This window comes from Psammomys obesus, unplaced genomic scaffold, assembly GCF_907164565.1.
Source record: "Psammomys obesus unplaced genomic scaffold, mPsaObe1.curated_primary_1811, whole genome shotgun sequence".
Lineage (NCBI taxonomy): Eukaryota > Metazoa > Chordata > Mammalia > Rodentia > Muridae > Psammomys > Psammomys obesus.
The window spans coordinates 5,362,744-5,371,471 of NW_026585626.1; the positions used below are offsets into that span (position 1 = coordinate 5,362,744).

General features: G+C 46.3%; 1 non-coding gene across 1 annotated transcript; it reads right to left on the reverse strand.

Annotated features, from left to right (window-relative positions):
• Positions 1-6,859: 6,859 nt before the first annotated feature.
• On the reverse strand, positions 6,860-6,966 carry LOC129682833 (U6 spliceosomal RNA). Its single transcript, XR_008721058.1, has one exon. It is a non-coding gene; the product is annotated as a U6 spliceosomal RNA (small nuclear RNA).
• Positions 6,967-8,728: the final 1,762 nt, after the last annotated feature.

Consider the following 8,728-nt stretch of genomic DNA (forward strand, 5'->3'; position numbering starts at 1 on the left):
ATACACACACACACACACACACACACAACATCACTGGGTCCTGGCAGGAATGGTAACAAAGACAAGCCCAGATTTAACAAATGAAAACATGAGAGGAGAACCAGCTGGAAGTCTGCATCCCGGTCCTCAGGGAGCACAGCCCTTCTGAGAAGACTCCAGGACAAGAAGGAGCCAGGTAGAGGAAATAGGGAGGGCTGGTGGCCAAGCGGTTTACTCAGACCTAAAACAACATCTCCCCTAAGCCCAGGCCCCTCTTGACCAGATGGTTCCGGAGAAGCCTTAGCATCTGTCCCTCCATCAATTATCCAGTGTTCCTTCCTGCCAGTCTTCTCTGGTGACAGCCGGAACAATTGTCCAGGAATTCCATCTGCTCCTCCTGTGCTGAGCCCCTCGGACAGTTCATCAACATTTCATTGCACAGAGGTATCCCATTTCCCTGGCCAAAGATGGAAACTCGTCTGTCCCGGGGTGAGATGATTTCCAGTAGGCCCCCCTGTCAATACAAATAAAGACTCCACAGGGCATCTGAGATCTCTAGGGGACAGAGTCCCACATCTTTTCTTTCTTTTTTAAAATTGTTTTGTTATTATTATTATTTAAAGCAGGGTCTCTCTACATAGCTCTGACTGTCCTGGAACTCGCAAGGCAGACCAGGCTGGCCTCAAACTCAGAAATACACCTGCCTCTGCCTCCCCAGAGCTCGAATTATAGCTGTGCACCACAGTGGCCCAGCTAAAGTTCCACATTTTATTTCCCACCCCTCCATGCTCTTCTGACACATATATTTTCTAAAGCAAATAAGATTATACCAAATAACTTGATTTTACATAGGTTTTTGTTTTGTTTTGTTTTTAAAGGAAACTCAAAGTAAAGGGCTAGAGGTGTCACTCAGGGGTAGCTTGCATACTTGGCATAATTAAGGCCTTGTTTTAATCCTTTCTGCCCAAAACAAAACAAAATGACTCCAGAGCTCCACTTGGTTCTCTTTATCCTGCTCATTCAGCACTTTCAAAATGAGATATTTGCTGTGAGAAGATACCATAAGCTCAAAATACAAATAAATTAGCCTAAAAGAAAAGAGTTTAAGGGGCTGGAGAGATGGCTCAGTGGTTAAGTGTACTGTCTGCTCTTCCAAATGGACCTGGGTTCAATTCCCAGGAACCACATGGCAGCTCACAACTGTCTGTAATGCCAATTCTAACGGATCTGACACCTTCACACTAATGCACATAAAATAAAATTAAATAAATTATTATTAAAAAAAAAAAAAGAAAAGAGTTTAAAGTGAAATTTAATTTAAAATTAAAATTTTCAGCTAGACAATGGTGTGCACACCTTTAAGATCCCAGCACTTGGAGACAGAGGTGGTGGATCTCCATAAGTTCCAGGCCAGCCTGGTCTACAAAGCAAGTTCCAGGACAGGCAGGGCGGTTACACAGAGAAAACTTGCCTTTAGAATGATGAAACAAACAAACAAATAAAAATAAAATACAACTTTTAAAGAAAAAAGAAAGACAGGAAGCTCAGATGTTGAAGCCAGGAGGCTGCTGTACCCTTCCTTGTGACCTTGTTTGGACATGCAGAGCACCTGAATTAATCCAGGTCCCTGTCTACCTATGGGTGGTGAAGATTATTTCAGAGCCAGGTGTGGCATGCCTATAATCATGCCAACTTGGGGGTGGGGGGTATTGCTTAGAGGGAGGGTAGAGACAGGGGGCCAAAGAGGTCAAGATCATCCTAGGCCATACAGGGAGTTTAAGACAAGCTATATAAGGCTGTGTCTAACAACAACAAAGGGCAACTAAAAGATAATTTCAGAACTTCAAAAGGTGGTGATCAGTTTATTTCCTAAAGTCTCAGTTATCCACATCTCCTTCCTAAATCTTCTGTTAGTGAAATGTATGGCCATTGTTCTGGAGGATAAAGTTTTACTACATATACTGTCTTTTTCTGGAAGTCTAAGATATAATAAAGTCTAAAACTACGACTTTAGGGGCTGGAGAGATAGCTCAGTGGTTAAGAGCACTGGCTGCTCTTCCGGATGGACCGGAGTTCAATTCTCAGCAACCACATGGTGACTCACAACCATCTATACTGGAATCTGATGCCCTCTTCTGGCATGCATGCAGATAGGGCAGTCATCTACATAAAGTACATAAATAAAGAAGTCTTTTTTTTTTTTTAAGAAAAAAAGTATAGTTTTTAGCCGGTATATGGTATATACTCACTCATATAGTCCTATAAGATATGATAAACATAATGAAATCTATACACCTAAAAAAGATAAACAAGAAAGAGGACCTGGGGGGGTAAGATGATGAATCTTCAATTAGAAAGACAAATGGGAGGTGCATTGGATGTAGTAGAAAACAAGTAACAGGACAGGAGCCTACCACAGAGGGCCCCTGAAACGCTCTACCTAGCACTGTATCAAAGCAGATACTAGGACTCATAACCAAACCTTCGGCAGAGTGCAAGGAATCATATGAAAGAAGGGGGAGTTTGTATGATGTGGAAAGGATAGTAGCTCCACAAGGTCCAAATATATCTGGGCACAGGGGTCTTTTCTGAGACTGACACTCCACCAAGGACCATATACGAATATAACCTAGAACCTCTCTGCACAGATGAAGCCCGTGGTAGCTTAGTAACCAACTGGTTTCCCATAGTAAGGGGAACAGGGACTATTTCTGACAGGAACTCAATGGCAGGCTCTTTGACCTCCCCACCCCCCAAGGGAGGAGCAGTCCTTCTCGGCCACAGAGGAGGACTTTGCAGCCAGCCCTGAAGATACCTGCTAAAACAGGGTCAGATGAAAGGGGAGGAGGTCCTCCCCTATCAGTGGACTTGGAAAGGGGCAGGGAGGAGATGAGGAAGGGAGGGAGGGTTTGGGAAGGAATGAGGGAGCGGGATACAGCTGGGATACAGAGTTAATAAAATGTCACTAATAATAAAAAAATGAAAAAAAAGGAAAAAGTATAGTTTTTAGCTGGTATGTGGTACTATTGTAGCACTTCAGAGGCTGAGCCAAGAAGATGGAGTTTAAGGCCAGGCTGAGCTATAGAAGAGACCCTATCTTAAAACAAAGCAAAACAAGAGGAAGAAAAGGGGACTGTTCCTCCAGGAGCCCAAACCCACACTTGGTTATGGTTTTCTTTGAGTGACTTTCTTAGAGATGCCTATACCCATGTTTTCAGGTTGTTTTATGTTTTTCTGACACCCCTTCCTTAACTCTTTCACTTTTTGTTGTTGTTTTGTTTTCTTGAGACAGGATATCTCTGTGTAGTCTCTGGCTATCCTGGAACTTGCTCTGTGGGACAGGCTGCCCTTTCTTTAACTCGGAGATCTTCCTGCCTCTGCCTCCTGAGTGCTGGGTTTGAAGGTGTTCGAGACCACTGCCCGGCTTCCCTTAACTCCTATGTTTAAGCCTATCTTAAAATATATTTGTTAAGGGGCTGAAGAAATGGCTCTGAAGGTAGGAGCACAGACTGGTCCTGCAGAAGGAAGACCTGTCATGGATCAGAACCACCTGTAACTCCAACTACAGGAGGATTTGATACTTCTGTGGGTGCCTACAGGCACACACTACACAGAGAGACACAATTAAAATAATATTAATAATAATAAGCAAAAATATCTTAACTAAATCTCAATTCTGCTTCAAAAAGAAATTTTAAAAAATCTTGAAGCTTGGTGAGTGTGTGTGTGTGTGTGTGTGTGTGTGTGTGTGTGTGTATGAGAGAAAGAGAGGGAGAGAGAGGTGCATGCATATACCATGGCCCTATGAAGGTTAGACCACAACTTTTGGAAATTTGTTTTCTCCTTCCACCTTGTGGATGGAGTCAAACTCAGGTCATCAGGCTTGATGGCTTCCTTTAATAACTGAGCCAATTTACAGCCCCCCCCCCCTTTTTTAGGTCTTATTTTAATCTTGTTGTAGTGGAGCACACTTTTAATGCCAGCAGGCAAATGTTTGAAGTCAAGGCCAGTCTGGTCCACAGAGTGAGTTCCAGTACAGCCAGGGCTATACAGAGAAAACCTCAAAAACCAAACCAAATAAACAAAAGAAAAAAAAAAAAAAAGATCTTACTTGAAGTTTTGCCTGATTTGGTGGCACATGCTTTTAATCCCAGCATTCAGGAGGCAGAGTGAATCTCTCTGTTTTAGGCCACACTGATCTACATAGCAAGTTCCAGGCTAGCCAGAGCTACACAATAAGACTGTTTCAATTTTTTTTTTAATTTTAACTTTTATCTATGTATGTTTGTGTGTGTATGTATGTGTGCATATATGCCACGTTTGTGTGTGTAGGTGTCCGAGGACACCAGAAAAGGGTGTTGGATCTCATGGAGCTAGAGTTACAGGTGTTTATGAGCCGCCTGATGTGGGTGTGGAAACTGAATTCAGCTCTTCTGGAAGGGCATGAAAGTGCTCTTAATTGCCAAGCCACCTCTCTAGATCCTTTATTCATATTCCTAAAATCATTCAACACATACAAGTTACTTTTAAAAAATCAGAAATTTAAATATTTGCATATTTGTGTTCATAGCAGCACTCTCTGACAATGACCAAAAGATGGAAACACCGCATTGTCCATCTGTGATAAACGCGCGCGCACACACACACACACACACACACACACGCACACATTCAAGTTGCAAAGGTAAGAATGCTGGGATCTCATGCCTGCAGTTTCAACACTCGGGAGACTAAAGCAGAAAGACTGCAGTGATTTCGAGGCCCGCCTGGTATCCATACTGAGCGTCAGCCTGCTCTAGGGTATGATACCCTGCTGTGTGTTGCAGCATGCACAGCCTTTGAGGACATTATGGTAAGTGCAATAAGCTAGTCAGGAAAGGCAACAGGCGCCCACCCTGGTAGCACAGGCCTGTAATTCCAGCTACTAGGGATGCTCAGACACATGAGTCACAAGTTCAAGGCCAGCTTGGACAACTTAGTGAGACCATGTCTTAAAGCAGAAAGCACCAAAGGGGATCCAGGCTGTAGCTCAGCAGTAGGGTAATTGCTTATCATGTGGGAGGCCGCCAGCACCGCAACAAATAAAAAAAATAAAAATACATGATGGCTGCTGTCTTAGTGACCTGGAGTAATCACATCTATAGCGATAAGATGGGTCCTATTTGACTATGCAGTCAGCAGTAGTGAGTCTAGCAGTAGCAGTCAGCAGCTGGGTGAGTCTAAGATCCCATCTCTGCCAAGTCAACAGGACCTCCTGCCCTCTCCTGCCACCCCCAACCCCGCCCCCAATTCCAGGTGAGTGTGTGGGACTTGGCCTTGGAAGCTCTGCTACCTTGCAAACTGAGCGGCTGCTTCTGCGGGAAAGGCAGAAAAGGGAGCTCCAGGTTCCAGAAGCATCCCGGAATGACACCTGCCAGGGTGACTACTGGAGAGACGAGGAAAACCCACCTGGGCCTCTGTCACCCTTCATCCGCCCGAGGCAGTCCAGGGGGCAGAGACCCCCCAGCATGGGAACACTTGGTGCTGCAGCACCCACACTCACTGTCCGGATGAGTGACTCCCCGTCCTTCCCGGACTGTGTGCCCGGGTCTGTACATGCTTAGGGTCTAAGCGGACCTGGTCCCTCTCATGCCGTTTTAAAAAAAGAGCACGCTCAAACCATGGTCGGGAATGGCCCACTCCTCTATCACTTCTCAATGCTCAACCTGACCCGGGTTCTTCCCCTGCCCTGTGCAGGAGATTCCAGGTATCCCAAGCACGCACGCACGCACACACACACACACACACACACACACTCACACACACACACACACACACACTCACACACACACACTCTCGCCAGCCAAAAGTGGGGAACAATGGCTGGATTTGGGTTTCAGCTCTCTTGAACAACTGGCTCTGACGCTGGCTGGGGGGTGGGTGGAAAACAGGAAGCAGCCAGAGGGAGGGAACATTTGTTGTAGGACTCAAGGGCCCCTCTGCTGGCAGGCTGCCCCCTGAAAGCTCAACCCCCACTGTAGGGCCTCTACTGGACTGGCTAGAACTGGCTTAGAGAAAAACAGGACAGCACAGGCAGATAAACAGCCCTAACTTGGTGAGAACAAAGGCCTGACCTACAAGCCCGCAGGAGCACCTGGCCTTCTGTTTATTAGGGCTATGTGGGAAGTGAGGCGGCACGTCTCCTCTTTTAGACTGTAAGATGCTTGGTGAGGCCGGGGCTCACTGCTTTTCCCCATTTGTAATAATTCATTCTCTTGTTAAACTCATATTTATCACCAGCCACATGCCTGTGATGGCTTGGGAGAGGCAGGCAGGATGATCAGGAGTTCAAAGTCATCCACAGCTTGAGACCAGTCTGGGCTATGTGAGAACCTGTCTCAAATATATGTGTGGACATGTGTAATAAGGGCTGGAGGTGTGGTTCACTTGGTAGAGAGCTTGCCTAGCAGTCACTAGGATCAATCCCCAGACCACATATGCAAGCCTGTAATCCCAGCACTCAGGAGGTAGAGGCAGGAAGATCAGAAATCAGTTGTCCTCAACTGTATAGCCAGTGTGAGGACAATCTGGGCTGTGTAAGACTCAGCCTCAGGGTTGGGGAGATGCTCAGTGGCTAAGAGCACTGGCTGCTCTTCCAGACGTCCTGAGTTGAATTCCCAGCACCCACATGGTGGCTCCCAACCATCTATAGTAAAGATGTGCTCAGGGAGGTGAGGGCATCCTTAAGGCTAGACTGTTCCAGAGAAGAATAGCCAATGTCCAGGCCTGGGATCAAAGTAAAAAATGTCCCTACTTTGACTAGCAATGGCCACTAAGTAGGAAGACATTAGCATCCCAAAGTGATCTGGTTGTCAGAAAAATCTGTTCCCAGGGTCTGCCAAGGGATAGCTACTAGACCATGAATTTGGGTGTCGTCCTTGCAGTGGGGCCATAGTGATCTTCTCTGTATTGTTCCAATTTTAGTCTAGGTGCTGCTGAAGTGAGCACAGTAAGTTATTCCTGAAGAGCAGAAATTCAAGCCAAGAGTTGATGGGCGTCAGCCAGTGTCGCGCGCAGCCTTCGCCGATAAGGATGACGCGGCAACCGAGGAGTGTCCAGCAACAACTTTATTGTTACAGCTCTTTTAGCAGATGGTGAAGGAAGGACCCAGACCCCGGGTTGTGCTCTGCTTAAATAGCCAGTCAAGGCGACGTGTTCGTCTGTGATTGGTGCTCCACACAAAACCTGATTAGCATATGATCCCTAATTGGAGGACCACATAAGCCTACATTAGCATAAGGTGGCACATGCGCAGATCGCAAAGCCTTTGGCGGGAACCGCTCCCGCCAAAGCAATGCTGGCAAGAAGAACCAGGAAGCAGGAGACCGGCGCCACCTTGCAGTGGCGGGAGCGGCTCCCGACATCTCCCCCTTTTTTATTAATTAAAGGCCATTTCAACCAGAAAAATTAACACACCATGAGGTCACCGATCAGCCTGCTGAGCCAACAGCATCAGCGATCAAGGAGTTTACACAGTGTAGGAGACCCTCTGCACCCTTAGCCCCGTGCAATGGGAACCCGAGCCCTGGGGAGTGCAGAGGTCTGTCCAGAACAGCATCCCGGTGCAATGGGAACCTGTGCCCTTCAGGGGTGCCATAAGTTCTAGACAGAGTCTCAACGGTTGAGCAAGTTAAGCCAAACTTGGGGGGATGCCCCCTGTTCCACAGCCAGCATAGCCTGCACCATGGCCACATTTTTAAGATGTTGTTGTCTCTTGAATCTGCAGAGCAACCAAAAACAGAGGAGCAGTCCTGCAAACAGGGTTACTCCAAACATTCCCACTCCAACCCACTCCTTAAAATAGGAGAGGGCGGAGGACACCCAATTAAACAATCCTTGAGTAATGGAAACGTCTAGGCGAGTGGAATTAATTTGAACAATTGCTAGGCGTAATTTTCTTATTGTCTCATCAAATTCGGCGGACCAATTAGATTGCAGCAAACGAGACAATTCTATGGATAAATTTGCAGCCCTAGTAAACCTGTTATATGGAACAGAAGTTACACAAATTCCTGGTAATGTAGTTTCACATCCCAACTGAGCCAGCTGCCACAAAATCTCTAGCTGTTCTTGAACCAAATCAATACGTTGATTAACTATCATTAATCCTCCTTTTAACTGATTGTTCATGGAAGCCTGTATATCTATCGCTTCACTAACTGATGCTGACAAATTATTGAGGGTATGAGCCGTGGCAACCTGGCCATTTAATGCTAAGGCTGATATAGTCAGGGAGGCTCCAACCGCCGCAGTGGCTATAATAGCCACTATTGCTGCGGTGATACCAAAATCACGCTTTTGACGAAATAGGGCCAAAGAACTACTAGTCCTCACTGGAATAGGCAGAAAACGGGGCATGCGGGCTACAGTAGCCAAGTCATACTCACTAGCATTCCAACACAGAGCATAAAAACATCCAGTATAATTACAAACTGTCCAAACAAATGGAGGCCAAACACAAACTGGGGTGGGCTCCACCGACTTTAGTCCTCCTAATTCCGTCGCGGATATGGATCCAGGTCTGACATTTGCAAGCAGAGTGGTAGTAGCTGTCGCTCCACCCAAAATGGTGACCATGGGTGAGAGATCTGTGCAACTGCCACCAACACCACACAGCAGCCAAATATTAAAGGGATTGGTGGGGTAATTCCAGGGACTCATTTCGGTGTAATTTCCATACCCTTCCAAGGGTGAAAAGGTAAAGAGTCCA